Genomic DNA, 17247 nt, shown 5'->3' with positions numbered 1-17247 from the left:
TCCGGCTCTCTGCTCTGTGGGGAGCCTTCTTCCTCCTCTCTCTCTGCCTGCCTCTCTGCCTACTTGTGATCTTTGTCTGTCAAATAAATAAATATAATCTTTAAAAAATTTTTAAAAAATACTTCTTTCCCCCATTAACTATGAGGCCAAACCTTCAAATGCACAGGCAAAAGGGAATTTTTGTTTGTTCCTTTCCTAGGAGAAACCAATCAGCAACTCCTGCTCCATTACTCAAATTCTTAGAGTATAAAAGAGGTCACAAGAAGTATCATAAATAATATTGGCCACCTTGTTAATCCAGAACTTAACATAGGAATAAGAATGTCTGAGCTTACCACTTCTAGTCAATGTTGTATTGTTGCTTCTAGCCAAGACAATTGGGCAAGAAAAAGAAATTAAAAGCATCAGTATTGGAAGGAAGTAAAACTATCTCTCTTTGCAGATGATATTATCTTCTCTAGAAAATCCAAATGAATTCACTAAAACACTATTAGAGCTAGTCACCAGGTTCAGCAAGGTTTCAGGATACATGATCAAAACATGAGAATCGACTGCATTTTTATGTGCTATACATAAGCATACACAGCAAACAACTTAAAAATGAAATTAAGACAATTGCACCAGAAAAATTAAATGCTCAGTAAAGTTAACAAAAGAAATACAAGGTTTACCAAACACCACTAAAAGAAATTAAAGAAGACCTAAACAACTGGGAAAATATTCCATGTTCATCGTTGTTAAAATGGCAATAATCTTCAAACTGATCTATAGATTAATGTAATCCTTATCAAATCCCAGCTGGCTTTTTGCAGAATTAACAAACTAATCTTAAAATTCGTATGAAAATATAAAGGACCCAGAATAGGCAAAAGAAGACCAAGTTGGAAAACTTATACTTTCCAATAACAAAATTGGTACAAAGCAACATTAATCAAGATTGTGTGATACTGGCATAAGGACAGACCTATAGATCAATAGAATATAATTGAGAATACATTAGGAAATTATATATTTATGGTCAGCTGATTTTTGACAAGTTATGACAATCAATGAGGAAAGAATACTCTTCAACAAATGTTGCCAGGACAACTGGATAGCTACATGCAAAAGAATAAATTTGGATCCCTAACTCACACCATATATAAAGATGAACTCAAAATAGATCAAATATCTAAATGGAAGCGCTAAAACTGTAAAACTCTTAGAAGAAAATATAGGTGTAAACCTTTGTAATTTTGGATTAGGCTATGGCTTCTTAAGTACGGCACCAAAAGCACAAGTGAAAAAAAGAAAAATAAATAGGATGTTACCAAAACTAAGACTTTTGTATTTCAAAGGATACTCTCAAGGGAATGAAAAGACAACCTATAGAATGAGAAAACATATTTGCATATCATATATCTGATAAGGGTCTAGTACCCCGAATATATAAAGAATTCTTACAACTTTACAATAAAAAGACAACCTGATTTCAAATTGGCAAAGGATCTTAGTAAACATTTCTCCGAAGAAGATATACAAATGGGCAATAAGCACATGAAAGAGACTCGACATCATAGGAAAATGCAAACTGGAACCACAAAGACATACCACTTCATACCCACTAAGATGGCCATAAGCATAAAGACAGATAATAAAAGTGTTGGTGAGGATGTGGAGAAATTGGAACCATCACAACATTGCTGGTAGGAATGTAAAATGGTACAGCAGCTTTGGAAACAATGTGGCAGTTCCTCAAAAAATTAAAGAGAATAACCACACAATCCAGCAACTCCACACGTAGGTATATACATTCAGAGACCTGAAAACACAAGTGCACACAAAAACTTGAACGTGATTGTTCACAGAAGCATTATTCATAATAGTCCAAAAAATGGAAACTACCCAAACCTCCATGAAGATGAACAGATTAACAGAATGGGCTATATCCATACTACAGAGTATTTTTCAGCCGTGAAAAAGAATGAAGGACTGATTTATGCTATAACCTTAAAAACATTATTAACCTTAAAATCTTGAAAACACTACATTAAGTAAAAGAAGGCAGACACAAAAGGTCACATACTGAATGATTCCATTTATACGAAATGTCCAGAACAGGCAAATCCATAGAAAGTAAATTCATGGCTGCTGGGGACCAAGAGAAGGGGGCAACAGGGAATGATTACTAATGGACAAGAGATTTCTTTGTGAAGTTTTGAAAACATTTTGGAATTACATAATAATGATGATAATTCATAACTTAGTGAACATACTAAAAACCACTGAATTGCATATTTTAACAGTATAAATTTTATGGCATTCGTGTTTATCTCAATTTAAAGATAACAATTATGGTGAGATACTTGTATACTGCCAGTGAAAATGTTCACTGGTAGAACATCTTGGAAGACAGTTTTGAAAACAGGGATCCAATTTGATCCCATAATTCAAATTCTGAGAATCTAAGTAATTATTAATACCACCACTTCAGTTATAAAGGTTGCTTGCAATGTAGTTTGTAAGATCAGAACATTGGAAAGACCCTGAAGGTGCACACATGGCTCCCCAGTGCAAACTGGTGAGTGCCTTTGATTCTGGCAGCACCGGGGCTGGTCCACATGGCCTCCCTTGCTGAGCCGACACCTCTGAGTCCACTGAGCTGGGAGTGGTGAAGAGACTGGGCCAGCCCCAGGCAAGAACGCTACAGACTCCTACTGCTCTTACCCCAAATGCAGCGGTTTTTCAAAAACAAACCTTTCTCAGATTGTTACATGCTTTTGATAGATTACCAGAGTGACAAAAACGCTGTTTCTGGGGGTGCCTGGGTGGCTTAGTTGGTTAAGTGTCTGACTTCCGGCTCAGGTCATGATCTCAGTGTCTTGGGTTGGGTTTGAGCCAGGAATCAGGCTGTCTGCTCAGCGGGGAGCCTGCTTCTCCCTCAACCTCTGCCACTCCCCCTGCTTGTGTGCATTCTCTGCTCCTCTCCTTCTCTCTCTGACAAATAAATAATAAAAAATAAATAAAAGCCTTAGGTGATAAAATAGATTAGTTCATGTCTTCTGAAAGCAACACAAAAATATAAATCTGGAGCCTGAAAGTATTAATTATTTTAAGTATTTATGTCACTTCTAGAAATTCTATTCTAAGGAGATAATTATGGATCTGCTCAGAGATTTAGCTCCAAGAAGGTACATGACAGAGTTGTTTATAATAGCAAAAAGCCTAGTTCAAATGAAATGTGCAAGATACAGCCTCATGATGAAATATACTAGCCATTAAAACTAATGTTGCACAGGAGTATACGACAACATGGAAAATGATTATAAAGGTTAAGCTAAAAAATAGTTTTAGTACAGAGTGAAAGGTATCATTTCATTTTTATAAATACATATACATAACATACACACACATATAAAGACATGCATGCTTAGAAGAAATGAGAATGGTTCAAACAGCGACTATCTCTGGGTGGTGAGAAAAGATCTGATTGGTGGGGCAATCTATTATTTTCCACATTTTCTATAATGAACATGTATCACCCTGGTAATAAGGAAAAAGCAACAGCTACTCTTTCTAAAAAGGTGAAATCAGGGGCGCCTGGGTGACTCAGTCATTAAGCGTCTGCCTTTGGCTCAGGTCACACTCCCAGGGTCCTGGGATCAAGCCCTGCATCTGGCTCCCTGCTTGGTGGAGGGCCTGGTTCTCCCTCTCCCATTCCCCCTGCTTGTGTTCCCTCTCTCACTGTGTCTCTCTCTGTCAAATAAATAAAATAAAATCTTTTTAAAAAAAAAAGGTGAAATCATATAGTTTAACATAGGATGTCTCTGTACTTAGAATTTGAAATAAAGTTATCACATGGGGGACGCCTGGGTGGCTCAGTTGGTTGAGAGGCTGCCTTCGGCTCAGGTCATGATCCCGGCGTCATGGGATCGAGTCCCACATCGGGCTCCTTGCTTGGCGGGGAGCCTGCTTCTCCCTCTGCCTCTGCCTGTGCTTGCTCACTCTCCCTCTCTCTCTCTGACAAATAAATAAATAAAATTAAAAAAAAAAAAAGTTATCACATGGTTGAGTATTTTTACATTTAGCTCTGGGCTTCCTGGCTGCCAAGGCAAAAAGAGAAATAGGAAGAATTATCTAGATCTCTACTATTTTATTTCTCAGTTCTTCCCAGGAGATAAACTACCATTCTGGCACCAGACCCTAAGAGAAACGTGTGTGCACTGCTTCTCCATAATACGAATACCCACCCTGTAGTGCAGCATAGCAGGTGCTGACTCATTGCCCTTACTTTTGTTCCCTTACTGTTACTGCTTAAGAACTGTAGTCCCCACCCCTTGCTAAAGGATAACTAACACACACACAATGCCTTTTTCATAATGTAGTACCATCCCTATTTTTCACCACAGTTAAGATAGTCCCCAAATGAATGCTTCCAGTAAGACACTGATGATGTTAATATCTGGCTTTTATGCCACATTTTGATGGTGTCACCATTTTACTCTGAACAAGGATACTCAGAAGATGGTCCCATAGATGAAGTTGATCTTGAAGAGTGGTAGATGTAGCATAGTTTGAGAATATACGTTTCTTTTTTATTATTATTATTAAATTTAATTTATTTATCTGACATAGAGAAAGAGAGAGCACAAGCAGGAGGAACGGCAGGCAGTGGGAGAAGCAGGCTCCTCGCTGAGCAGGGAAGCCGATGCAGGGCTCAATCCCAGGACCCTGGGATCATGACAGGAGTCAAAGTCTTAACTGACTGAATCGCCCAGGCACCTGGAGAATGTACATTTCTTAATAATACATCTGCGTAAGAGTCTTGGATAAGAGAAAGCAGAGAAAAAGTTAGGTCAGTGGCTATGGACAGTTGCTCTAAAACTTGATGGAGGTCACAAAGAGGCACTTTGTGACCTGGCACTAAAGCTACCAGCCCTGGGGCGCCTGGGTGGCTCAGTGGGTTAAGCCTCTGCCTTCAGCTCAGTTCATGATCTCAGGGTCCTGGGATCGAGGCCCGCATCGGGTTCTCTGCTCAGTGGGGAGCCTGCTTCTGCCTCTCTGTCTACTTGTGACCTCTCTCTCTCTCTCAAATAAATAAATAAAATCTTTAAAAAAAAATAAATAAATAAAGCTACCAGCCCTGAAACTGCTGGACAGCTGAACCTTGCTATAACAAGAAGTAGCTTCCAGAATACACACAAACCACATCGGTCAGAGTCAGGCTGAGGCTGAGGGCTGAGATGAGGGGTGGGGATGAGGGGAGCTGTGCCTATGACCTTCCGTGGATGTCAATCCTTGCTACAGAAATAATTTAAATTAGGTTTTCTTCTATATCTTACCTGCAGTTTCTTTTAGATCCGATGGTTCCAAGCCACTCCCAAGCCACAGCAGAGATTCTGTAGAGTCTGGGAGATGCTAAAATAGCTTACTTGTCCCTCCAAATCCCCCCACCCCAGAACACCTTTCACTCCATGTGTCTGATGCTTCAAGGCTGGAACCAAGTCTTTCCTGACCACCCGTGTGGCCTTCCTTCCCTCCGTGACTTCTGAGAGCACTCACCCACCACACGACTCACCGACACACACCTCGCATGTCATATGACCCTAGTCAGGTTGTAGACTGTGAAATATTAGGCATCTCACCGAGCACCTACTACAGTGTCTTATGCGTGAGTACTGAGGTGACAGGTTCAACTAAATTACCCAGTTTGTCTATTTCCCAAAGTAAATACATGGCGATCAAGCCCTGTGTTGGTAAGCAAATAAGGTTGATAGCACAATTGTCAGCAAGACAATAATGCTAAAAGGCCAAAGTTTACTTGACCAGGAATGTAGTTTTTTAAATTTATTTCAACAGACTAATTTTGTTGGTGTGATCACTACAGACAGGAAGAATGAAATATTTTTCCTGACCTCAAAGGAGTTCACAGTCTTTCAGAAAATAAAGATGCACACATAGCTAATTAGGATAATGCATTATTAATATGGAAAAAGTGGGAGGACACATAACAATTACAAAGCCATCAACAACGTTCCTCAAGAGATGGCTGCAATTTACATCCCACTGAATTTGGGCCACACGACTAGAAATAGTGTCTAGAAAAAGACAAGGAACCCTCCCTTTCTCTACTCTGAACAGATCTGCCCCCTGTGAGGAGCCCTGGTTTCTGAACTCAGCCACTGATTTGCAGAGGACACCACACAGTGCAGCCCAACTAGTGCGTGACACTGGCCAGAGAGGGGGTTAGCTGAAACACAGCTGAAGGAAGCAGCATCACACCGGGTACAGCAAAGCTGAGGTACCAAGAGAGCTGTCTTGAAACCTTTGGGAATGAGAGCTTGTCTAGTGAAAGATGGGCTGCAGAAGCACTTCCCATACTGCAAAAAAAGTAATAAAATAAAATAACCCACTGGCAGGTCATGAAATCAATTTAGAAGTACAAGACTTAGAGTAAATGCTGTTTCATAAACTGTCGTGGATATGAATGTGTGTGTGTGCATGTATGTGCACAAGTGAACACATACTGGGTCATGAAAACAGATGTTTACAAAACAGTCTGCAAGGCTGTGGATCAGGCAAGTTATTTGGGAGATTATAGAAGGATTTATTTCAATTCAATAGAAGGAAAACACCTCTAACAAGGAAAATGATCTCACACTGAGGTTTACTGTTTTGAATGGCAGAGTTTCCAGCCCCTAAAAGACTTCAAGCAGCGCTAAAGCCATTGACCGCCATGGAGGATATTCATTAAGCAGAAAGTTAAATGAGAAGAACTCTGTTTCCTCCCCATTCTATGAGACTATCAGTCTATATCACAGGCAATTAACTATCATTGAAGGCACAATTAGGAGAAAATAATTTGATGGAGTCACAAGGGCAAATGTATATAGCCTGAAATTTTATTTGGTTGCTTATGCTGGAAGAGCATCTCTGTGAAAGGAGAAGTTATAGGGGATACTTAGACCGTAGTTCTCAGCCTAGATATACATGAGAATTACCTGGGGAGCACTTAAAAGATATCCATGTTTGGATCCCAACACGTATCAATTAAAACATTGGGACCAAAAATTTGTATTTTGTTTATTGCTCTTCAGGCCAGAGTTGAGAACCACTGATTTATAGGTATAAAATGTATAAATGACACTGTATAAAACACAGAGGTAAAGGAAACAGCCCCAGGATTTATATAAACATCATAAAAAGGGTTGGAAAGCATCATATCAAGGCTTTTAATTTCTGCTCAGGGTGCAGAGAGCTGAAGAGAGCATCACTGCCATGCTCACAACAAATAAAAAGCCAGGTAAATGGCAAGTCCAGAACTTTCTTGAATCCACTGGAAAGCTGAGGTCATAGGGAAATAAACTAGCCCCAAATCTAAGGAGAAGCAGATGCCTACAGGAAGAGAGAAAACAAGTACTTGTTTACCTGAGGTTGATGCACCTGGACACTGGCTAATAGGCATCAAGTAACAAACAACAACAGAATACTGCTAGAAAAGTTGACAGAGCATGGAGCCAGACCACTCGGAGGTACAGCGCAAAAGGAAAACCTAAGGCTGACACTGAGACAGACATTAGGAAAACCCCTCTGGCCAACCAGCTCCAAACTCAGACTATCACAAGAGGAATTTGAAGTGTATGGTGCAATGAGAATAACCATACCAACAACAAACATCAAATCCAGTTCAAATCCTGATTAGAGTGATCAACCCCACACTAAAGGTCTAGCAGAAATAGAAAGGCACTACCATTTCCAGACATAAAAACTATTTATCTCAGTCTCTCATGTTCTACACAAGATGTCCAGTGCTCAACAAAACACCCAGGGCATACAAAAAGCAAGAAAGAAACAAGACTCCCAAGAAAGGGCAATGAACTGAACCAAACTCCGATATAAAACAGTGTTGAAGGTATCAGACACTAAATTTTAAGTAACTGTAATTAATTGTAAAAGACCCTAACAGAAAGAATGGACAATATGAAAGATTAAATGCTTAATTTTGCCAGAAAGATAGGACTTGTAAGGGAGAACGAAATGAAAAAAACTTGAAAGGCTAAACACAGTAACAGAAATGGAGATGGCTTTCAACATTCTTCCACAGATTTGACACAGCCAAGGAAAGAGTCAGTGAACTTGACAGTAGGTCAACAGAATTGCCCACACTAAAACAAGAAACAAGAAAAAGAAGAATGAAACAAAACAAAGTGTTCAACAGCTCTGGAATAAATAAAATGTTCTAAACTAGGTGTAATCAACTTACAGAAGGAGAGAAGAAAATGGAGCAGAGGAAATATCTGAAGAAATAATTGTTGAGAATTTTCTAAAATTAATGACAGACACCAAACCACAGATCCAAGAAGCTCAAGAACATCAAGCAGGATGTGCAAGAATGTGCATATATGTACATGTGTGTAGGCACACACGCACACAGAGGTATAGCATATTAAAACAGCTGAAACCAAAGGCAAAAAGAATCTTTTTTTCTGGAAAAAAAAAAAGATATTATTTATTTATTTGACAGACAGAGATCACAAGTAGGCAGAGAGGTAGGCGGGGGGATGGGGGACAGGCTCCCCCCTGAGCAGAGAGCCCAATGCGGGGCTTGATCCCAGGACCCTGAGATCACGACCTGAGCCGAAGGCAGAGGCTTAACCCACTGAGCCACCCAGGTGCCCCAACAAAAAGAATCTTGAACATAGTGGTAGAAAAATAAAACACTAAATATAAAAGAAGATAAGGATTATAGAAGATATCTTGTCAGTAGCATGCAAGTAAGAAGTCAATAAAGCAGTGTCTTTAAGGTGCTGAAAGAAAAAATAAATTGTCAACCCAAAATTCTAGAGCCAGTGAAATAAATTTCAAAAACAAAAGAAAAGGGGAGCCTGGGTGGCTCAACAGCTATCAAAATGTCAGATTTTAATTAAGTTTAACAGCATGGTAAATGTGAATGGTCTAACACACCAACTGAAAAATAGATATTGTCAGATAGGTGAAAAAAGTAAAACTCTTGAGTTCTATAAGAAACCTGCTTTAAATATACAGACACAGACAGGCTAGAAGTAGGAGATACAGGAAACAAACACTAAACAAAGGAAGCTGGAGTAACTATATTATTAACACCCAAAGCAGTAGAACCCAGAACAAGGAATACTAACAAGGAAAAAGAGGAATAGTACATAAAAATAAAAGGATCAGTTCTCCAAAAGGACATAACAGTCCTGAATGTGCATGCACCTAAGAACAGATGATCAAAATACATGAAACAAAAAGTGATAGAACAAAAATAGAAGAAATAGAAAAATAGAGAAATAGAAAAATCCACATTTATAATTGGAGACTCCAACATGCCTCTCTGTTATTGATAAAACAAATGGACAGAAAATCAGGACAGATAAGACCTAAAATTTCCAGAACATTCTACCCAAAGATAGCAGAATACACATCCTTTTCAAGTACACACTGAACACTCACCAAGACAAACCATATTCTGGGGCATAAAACAAAGGTGAGCAAATTTAAAAGGACAGAAGTCATGCAAATTATATTGTGAGACAATAACAGAATTAAATTAGAAATCAGTAACAGTAAGACTTCTGGAGAATTCCCAAATAGTTAAAAATCAAATGATATACAGTCAAATAACATGTGGATTAAGAGGAATTCTCTTAGTATTCTTAAATATTTTAATTTTAAATAAGTGAAAATGCAAATACACATAACAAAATTGTGGAATGCAGCTAAAGCAGTGGTTAGAGGGAAATGTATAGCACTAAACGCTTACATTAAAACAGAAGAAAAATCTCAGATCAGTAAAATGAGCTATTAAGAAAACAAAATTAATTAATTAATTAATTAATTAAACCCAAAGCAAGGAGAAGGAAGTATTAAAGAAAAGAGCAGAAAGCAATAAATTGAAAACAGAAAAAAACAGACAAAATTAATGAAACCAAAAATCTGGATCTTTGAAAAGATCAATAAAATAATAACCTTCTAGATAGAATAAGAAAAATATTGAAGACACAAATAACCAGTATCAGGGACGAAAGGAGAAAATCACTATAGATTCCATGGACATTAAGTGGAAGATATGAGAAGACCACAAAAAATTCTATCTCCATATATTTGACGACTTAGGTGAAGTAGAACAATTCCTTAAAAAATACAAACTACCCAGGGGCACCTGGGTGGCTCAGTGGGTTAAAGCCTCCACCTTTGGCTCAGGTTGTGATCCCAGGGTCCTGGGATCGAGCCCCACATCGTGCTCTCTGCTCCGTGGAGAGCCTGCTTTCTTCTCTCTCTCTGCCTGCCTCTCTGCCTACTTGTGATCTCTCTCTGTCAAATAAATAAACAAAATCTTTAAAAAAAAAAAATACAAACTACCCAAACTTATCAAGAAATAGGCAACATTAAGTGCACCTATACCAATTAAATCTGTAGTTAAAAACCTATCAAAAAAACCTCTAGGCCTATATGGTTTCATTAATGAATTCTACCAAACACTAAAGTAAGAAATAATACCAATCCTGCACAGCCTCTTCCAAAAATACATCACAACCAAGTGAAATTATCCCAGAGATACAAGATTGGTTCAATGCGTGAATATCAATCAGTATAATTTGCTATATTAAATATGAAGAAAAAAAATCACATGATCTTGTGATGTGAGAAAAAGCATTCAACAAAATTCAAAATCGATCCAAAATAAAAACTCTCAGTAAACTCAGAATACAATGGAAATTCTTTAACCTCATAGGGCATCTAGCCTCAGTTAACATCATACTTAATAGTGAAAAATTGATTATTTCCCCCCCATGACAACAAACAAGGCAAGAATGTTCTCTCTCACCACTTCTATTTAACATTGTACTGGAATTCTTAGCCAGTGCAATAATAAATAAATAAATAAATAAATAAATAAATAAATAAATAAAAAGCATCCACACTGGGAAGGAAGAAATAACACTGTCTTTATTTACTAATGCCATGATTGTGTAGAAAATCCAAAGAATCTACAAATAAGCTCCCTAGAATAAGAGACTTTAGGAAGGTAACCAAATATAATGTCAATATATAAAAACCAATTACAGGGGTGCCTGGGTGACTCAGTTGAGTTGAGTGACTGACTCTTAATTTTGGCTCAGGTCGTGATCTCAGGGTTGTGGGGTAGAGCCCCACACTGGGCTCCACACTCAGTGGGGAGTCTGCTTGAGATTCTCTCTCTCTCCCTCCTTCCCCCCACTTGCTTTCTTTTTCAGTCTCTCTCTTTAAAATAAATAAATAAAGCTTTTAAAAAATTACATTTCTATATATTAGCAACAAGTTTGATTCTCAATAAAAATTGAAAAACTGGTTTATCAAAGCTGAAAACTTTTGCCTGGAGAAAGACACCCTTAAGGGAATAAAAATATAAGGCACAGCCTGAGAGAAATTACATGCAAAACACGTTTCTGACAAAGAACTTACATCCAGATTAGGTAAAGAACTCTCAAAACTCAACAATAAGAAAACAAACAACCCAATAAAAATAGGCAATCAAAATTACCACTGTATAACATTTAAAAGCTTTAAATTTTTATTTGAATTTGTGTATTTTTTCTGGTCCATTAAGGGTCCAAACAAAACTCCTCACCAACTTTTTTTGGACCATATCATTTGACCCAGAACTAGCCTTTTGATCTCTGTTAACCTTTGATGTAGTTTATACTGACCTAAAAAAAAAAAAAGAAACTATTAGTTTTCATTGAACTCAGGAGATAAATTTTGTATAAGCCCTTCATAAAGAGACTAATTTTCCCATCAAATAAAATTGTCTCTTTAAACACACAAACAAAAAAGTTATAACTTTCTGAGGCATAAAAACTTATTTTCTCGGGGTGCTTGGGTGGCTCAGTGGGTTAAAGCCTCTGCCTTCGGCTCGGGTCATGATCCCAGGGTCCTGGGATCGAGCCCCGCATCAGGCTCTCTGCTTGGCAGGAAGCCTGTTTCCCTCTCTCTCTCTGCCTACTTGTAGTCTCTGTCTGTCAAATAAATAAATAAAATCTTTTAAAAAAAGATTATTTTCTCACCTTTTAAATAATGAACCCTGAGCATGAATCACATTTTTAATCACCATACTTCCTCCTTCTCCCTGATACCAAAACTAAACAATTCTAGAACCCAATGATGAAAGAAATGACTCTTATTTTCCCTTTGCTCATATTTCTTCACTTATTTCTTACCACCTGGTGCCACGTTTTATAAGTCACTGTAAATCATGTTTGGGAATAATGTGAAGTATAACAAAGAAACAAAGAGATTCTGTGTGAAAGAAATATTTTAAAATCAAGTTATTCAATATATAACCCTCTTCTTCCAAGTGAATGTCTTTTCCTCCCCAATATCATGCCAGCTCAGGCCATACTTCTCTGTTGGAAACCAGAGAAAGAATAAACCTTGAAGATTTCCAGCACCATGCCCAGCTTGTTTCCAACTATCGCACTCTTTTCTTACCCTGTTTTATTTTTTAGAGTCTTTTTTTAAATTTGAGTATATCTGACACATAATGTAACATTAGTTTCAGATATACAACAGACTGATTCAACAAGTCTATATGTCACACTATGCTCACCACAAATTCAGTTGCCCTCACCATACAAAGCTGTTACAATACTGTTGACTATATTCCCTATGTTGTATGTTTGATCCCGGTGACTTATTCATTCCATAACTGGAAGCCTGTATCTTCCACTCCCCTTCAGCCATTCTGCCTACCCTTCCACCACCCTCCCCTCTGACAACAACCTATTTCTCTTACAGTACTTCTCTTCACCTGAAATATGAGACAAAACATAAATAAATAGGTTCCCTTCTAGTAGATTGTAAGTGTGATGAGCAGAGAGATTTGTATTTCTTGTGTACTCTTTTATCCTCAGCACCCGAAAGAGGGTCTGGCACACAGTAGATGCTCAATAAATATTTGTGAATCAATGACTTCCCAAGACATCTCTCCCTTCCCATTCCTTCATATTTTTCCAGTGATCCTGGACATCCCATAACAGCACTGCTGATGGAAAATATGCTGCCCTCCACTCCCTCCTTTCCTTCGGGATTAGTGACCAAGTCTTTTTGCTGATTTCTGTGCCAACGAGACATGGAGGATGCACAACTTGTTTCACAATCTAACTCCAAATGTCCACCAACATCTGCCATATCAGATGGAAACAAAAAGCAGCACTCACTTCACACTTCCAATGAAAACAGGCTAAATGCTTTAAAAGCAATAGGCAGTTGAGGCCGGTTTCCTACCAAAACAACTACAGACTATTCATCCACTGATTTACTGTCAGGAGAACTGTTTTCTTGCCCAGGATCTCCCACTAACTGCATCTTCACCAAGTCCCAGCCTGTTAGTTTGAAGACAGGTAACAATACTGAAATGAAGCCATGATTTGGAACAAGCAAGTGTTCTCAACAGGAAGCACGGGAGATGGTGAAGGGGAGGTGCTGGCGACTGAGACACAGACCAGAACCAGCTGTGAGGCTTTTTCAAACTATACGCGTCCCCCCAACCCCAACTCCTCCACCCTAACCCACCCCTACCAAATCATCACCATAGAGTAAGCCACTGTTGCTGTTGCCAAGAGGAATATGAAAGACTCAGAAAAAAATTTTTAAGTGTAAGTTCTTTGAAGAATGGGACCAAGATTTATGCTTCTTAGCAACAGCCAGAGTGACATCTCGCACTGGGTACTCTGTGTTAAGAGTCGACTCTCTACTTGTGTCTCTGCCGGTGTCTCCCGCCTCACTCTTCTCTGCCCTCAGCCACACCCTGTACTTTTATTGTCCTGAACTTCTCCCGACTGCTCGTACAGGCCAGCCCTTTCACCATCTGTCCCTGCCTGTGGGAAAAACCATGGACTGACTGTCTACCTAACAGCCTGAGAGGCAGTCTCCCTTCCTCCCTTGCTAGCAGAACTGCAGCTTTGTTCAGATAAGGGGCATCCGTGTGCGGAAGCTGAGCCCCTCTCTCAGCTCCAGAAGACGGCATGGATAAAACAATCATAGCCCACCTTCTTCTCCTTCACCAGTGACTGATTTAGGGTAGGCATGTGACCATTCTGGCCAATGATCTAGGGAACGTCTGGGAAATCTTGTCCTTTGTTTTCTAGACAAACACCATCCATTCTGTTTTGGATGTTATCACCCGCAGCCATGATGGAGCCATAATCAACCTGTGGCAGAGCAGGGAAAAGCAAGCGAATCCAACCAAGAGGGCCATGACCACCGTGAACCACCTCCTGCAGACTTCTTAAGTGAGACAGTAAAGTAACCTAAATCCGTAACTTACAACAGCAAGCACTGATTCCCCACTACAACGGCCTGGGAAGTCCCTCCGGCTTTTTCTCCTCAAGCAGTCCTACTGTCTCCAGTTTTGAGCACCACTACAATCACCTTGGGAAGTCTTCACACTATGCCAGACAGTTAAACGGTCCCAAGCACTGTTATCCGCACATCTGCCTTTCCCACCAGACTGTGAGCTTCTCCAAAGAAGCATTTTCACCCTTGGCAGAGGCCCTGGCATACAAAATTAAGACTCAGTTTGGGCTTAGCATAAGTGACTCCATTTTGGTCCTATTGAATGAATGATCAACAAAACAAGGCATGGAAGGATGAACACATCCGATGCTTTCCATGCCTTGGATAAAGACTTGATGACTGACAGACTGAATATGGCACCCAGGCGGTCTACACTCTACTATAGACTTCGTTTAGGTGGTGGTGAGCAAAGGCAGAGATAGTGCAATGGACATGTACTATTTTTATCTGCCCAGAACTCAGACTTCTCACTGGGAACTGCTCCTCTCCAGCCGCCAGCAGCTGAAGTGGAGCTGAACAAATCCCCCAGGCACTGGTGACACCTGGGTAAAGTATTCACTCCTATTGTGAATATCCATATCACTCTTACCACCACTCCCTATGCACAGAGATGACTTGGCCCAGCTTTGATCTAGCATATCAGTAAGACTTGCTATAAGGACAAAAAAGCTGGAAGAAGAGAGAGACTCTCCCCCCAGCCCCCCACCCCAAGGAGCGGATAAACCTGAAGGTGCTATTTATCACCTTATATTAAAAACCAGTCAACACAGAAGGCAAAAAGAGTTAAGACATGTATGAGAGAGAATGATCCCTGCAACCTCATGTAAGCCCCTGGATGTAGCCATGCCTGAAGCTAAAACCCTCAGCCTTTTTCATTTCTGTGACCCAATTTCTATATTACATCAGGCAATTTTCAAGTGACCAACACCCAACTCAAAAGAATTCTGACAAACACAGTTGATAAGGATGAAAGCAGGCTGATAACACCCCTCTATCCGCACCTTTCGGTCTACTGCCTCTAGGATGGCATCAGGAAGTAAAAGAGCTTGAAAGCAGCCTAGCAGTGAATAAGTCAGAGTGATTAAAGAAAAAAAGAAAGAAAGAAAGAAAGAAAGAAAGAAAGAAAGAAAGAAAGAAAGAAAGAAAGAAAGAAATGCCACCCCCAAAACACACACACACACACACCCCACCGCCACCCACGAGGGTTTCATCCTAAGGGAGGGTAATCTAAGAAATGTGCGGAGACCTCTGGGAGGCATAACGTGTTACACTATCACATAGGGAAAAAATGGAGAGAACTTTCACCAAGCTTCGTGCCGTGCACTTAATGAACATGAGATAACTTAAAGCTATTTTAATGACTATAATACCCATTTTGCCTTTGAGGAAACTGAGCATCAGCGAAGTGAAGCAAGTTGCTCAAGCTCACACAGCTAGTAACTAGAATTTAAAGAGCACTCTAGACCTTTTCCTTCTCTTTTGGATGGCTGGGTCCTGGGAGATGGAGGCACTCCACCTCCACCCTCATCTCCACAACGCCCCAGGGCACACAGACCTGCAGTCTTCCCACCAAAGGCCCCTAGAGTCAGAGCAGCCCAACGTACTCAGCGCCTCGGGAGCCCCAAGGAACAAAATAACCCGGGCGTGTAGGTCCTTTAATCACCACCACCACCAAAAGTAAAGAGCCGGGCAGAGCAGCGGCAGGACGCGGGCCCGTGTGGGGCACCGCAGAGAGAGAGGCGGGAGCTCCTCTGGGCTCCTCCGCCGCCCGAACCCCCGCCGCAGCTCCGGCTCTCCCCAGCAGCCCGGCCCCCCAGCCTCTCCGCTCCGCACCAGCGCCACGCAAACGCTCGGCGGTGCCCTGGCGGAGCAGGAGACCCTCCGCCGCCCCCGCCCCGTCCAGGTGTTCCCAGCTGTTAGCCCCCTGGCGGCTTCGGGACCCCCGCCCCTCCACGGCACCGCGGCCCGCCACGGCCCCGCCGCAGCCGCGCGGTTCCGCACGTCCCCCGCGCGGGGTCCCCCGGCCCCGGCCGACCACTGCCCCCAGCTGGCCGCGGCCTCCCCGCTCACCTGAGCCGCCCGCGCCCGCGGGGCCTCTCGGCACCCCAGCCCGGCTCCCGGCCTCGGCTCCGAGCGCGCCCTCCGGGGGCCGGCGTTGGCTCCGGCCGCGCGGGGCGGGGCGGGGCGCGGCTCCTCCCCGCCTGAGCCACCTGGGGCGCCCGCGAGGGGCTCGGCCGGGACAGGTGGGCCCCGCCCGGGAGCGAGCCGCCCGGGGCCTCCGGCTCCTCTGGGAACCTCAGGGATCCTCCGCCGGGTTGAAGGGAGGCCCGGGCGACCTCATGTTAGGTGACAACAGGGTCGCTTAGTGCCTGCGAGGCGGCAGGGAGCCACGGCCCGGTCTGTTTCCAGCCTGACCCGCTCAGGAAATGGAACACAGAGCGTGTGCCTGACCAGACCAAGCGACCAAGCCATTGCGAAGAGTGGAAGCCTACCCCTTTATTTGTGGGATGTACAGAGAACCCAGAACTGAGACCCTCAGGTTGGGGCACAGGTGACTTAGTTCAGAACTGTAAGAACTCTGGCCTTTTCTGACCATCCCACACTAAGCCATCTGCACCTCACGCGCAGTGGGCTCAGATGACGTCCAACCCTTCTGTAAAATAAGCTATAAATAAGATCATTTCAGGTAATGATATCCTCCCTCAAGAGGGGCGGAATCTCCTCTGTCCACTGTTAAATAACCAGAGACCTGAACAAATCCAAGACAGTGCATGTGCTCAGTGAATACTTGGTGCACAAATGAGGCGTGGCCGGTCTTCTGAGTCCAGCCTTCTGCTGGTCCTTACAGGCCAGAATTGCCCCAGCATCTCTCCAGTAGGAGTGAGAACCTAGAGTCAAGAGGCCAGGCTT

General features: G+C 41.7%; 1 protein-coding gene across 4 annotated transcripts in view; it reads right to left on the bottom strand.

Annotated features, from left to right (window-relative positions):
* LYPD6B (LY6/PLAUR domain containing 6B) overlaps positions 1–16468 on the bottom strand; it is a 173719-nt gene extending 157251 nt beyond the window's left edge. For 2 of the 4 annotated variants that reach the window (XM_080798816.1, XM_080798815.1), the window contains exon 1: positions 16408–16468. The gene's annotated coding sequence lies outside the window, so the exon portion shown is untranslated. The remainder of the gene's footprint in view (positions 1–16407) is intronic. The other 2 variants (XM_080798819.1, XM_080798812.1) reach the window with 2 other exon arrangements.
* Between the last annotated feature and the right edge of the window lie 779 nt (positions 16469–17247).

Source organism: Martes martes (genome assembly GCF_963455335.1).
Source record: "Martes martes genome assembly, chromosome: 3".
NCBI lineage: Eukaryota > Metazoa > Chordata > Mammalia > Carnivora > Mustelidae > Martes > Martes martes.
The sequence above is the reverse complement of the archived record's forward strand: the minus strand, read 5'-3'. Positions and strand labels throughout refer to the sequence as shown.